This window comes from Myotis brandtii, unplaced genomic scaffold, assembly GCF_000412655.1.
Source record: "Myotis brandtii unplaced genomic scaffold, ASM41265v1 scaffold167, whole genome shotgun sequence".
NCBI classification, from domain to species: Eukaryota; Metazoa; Chordata; class Mammalia; order Chiroptera; family Vespertilionidae; genus Myotis; species Myotis brandtii.
The window spans coordinates 450,374-451,718 of record NW_005356128.1 but is presented as its reverse complement, the minus strand read 5'-3'; the positions used below and the strand labels follow the sequence as shown (position 1 = coordinate 451,718).

At 52.9% G+C, this 1,345-nt stretch overlaps 1 protein-coding gene across 1 annotated transcript in view; it reads right to left on the bottom strand.

Annotated features, from left to right (window-relative positions):
* The window catches only part of COG6 (component of oligomeric golgi complex 6), a 127,054-nt gene that overhangs the window by 5,693 nt on the left and 120,016 nt on the right, over window positions 1-1,345 (bottom strand). The gene's annotated exons all lie outside the window — the stretch shown is intronic.

Sequence of the window (1,345 nt, the reverse complement as noted above, 5' to 3'; positions counted from 1 at the left end):
GCTCCTTTTTTTCTTTTTCTTTTTTTATTCTGGGCCAGCTTTAGCTCTGAGGCCTCGGCTGCTGAAAGCAGGTTTCTGGCCTTTGTTTACCTTCTGTATTTGATACAATGTTGCAGTTCAGCTGGCTGAAGCCCGGCCGACCAAAGCAGGTTTCTGGGGTTTTGTTTAGCTTCTATATTTGCACACAGTTGCTTAGAGTTGCAGCTGAGAGGCCGGCAAGTCAGGCGGGGAACGTTGGAGTCCGCAGTCACTGGAGCAAGCAAGCCTCCCTGTTCGCTTCAGTGCATGGCTGCTGGCCGCCATCTTGGCTGGCAGTTAATTTGCATATCACACTGATTAGCCAATGGGAAGGGTAGCGGATGTACGGCTAATTACCATGTTTCTCTTTTATTAGATAGGATAGACTAGAGGCCCGGGGCACGAAATTCATGCACGGGAGGGGGGTTCCCCTAGCCCAGCCTGCACCCTTTCCAATCCGGGACCCTTCAAGGACACAGAGATGTGAACAAATTTTCAAAAGATAACATGAAGACTGGCTCAAGCCCAGGGTTAGAACTTCAATCTGAGCGCTGCAGAACAGAGATGCAGACAAGAAAGAGGCCAAAGGCTTATAGAACCCTTCTAAGAATCAGGTCTTTTTTAAAAAATATATTTTTATTGATTTCAGAGAGGAAGGGAGAGGAAGAGAAATATAAACATCAATGATGAGAGAGAATCATTGATCAGCTACCTCCTGCATGCCCCCTACTGGGGACCAAGCCCACAACCTGGGCATGTGCCCTTGACTGGACTCGAACCCGGGAGCCTTCAGTCTGCAGGCCAACACCCTATCCACTGAGTCAAACCACTTAGGGCTTAATATTTTTCATAAAATTAAGAAACTCAGACAATATAATCTCTCACTTTCTTCTAACTATCTATCTATATATAAAAAGCCAGTGACCGGAACACCGTAAGAACCAGAACAACTGGTGGCTATGACACCCACTGCGGCCAGCGAACTGGCCTGATCAGGGGGTGGGGCAGGCCGGCCAACTTCCCGCAGCCCCTCCCCCTGGCAGGCCCTGCCCCCAATGGGCCCCCACCACACAGATTGGCCCACAGCACTTCCCCCTCAACTGGCCCTGCCTCTGATCGCCACCCCCCCAACCCCAATAGGGGGTGGGGCTGGCCAGCCAACCTCTTGCAGCCCTTCCCCTTGGCCAGCCCCACCCAAGATGGGCCCCCACCACCTTGATCAAGGGCAGGGCCGGCCGGCCAACTACTCGTGGCCCCTCCCCCCGCAAGCTCTGCCCCCAATCGGCCCCCCATACTCTGATGGGCAGCAGGGCCTGCCAGCCAACCA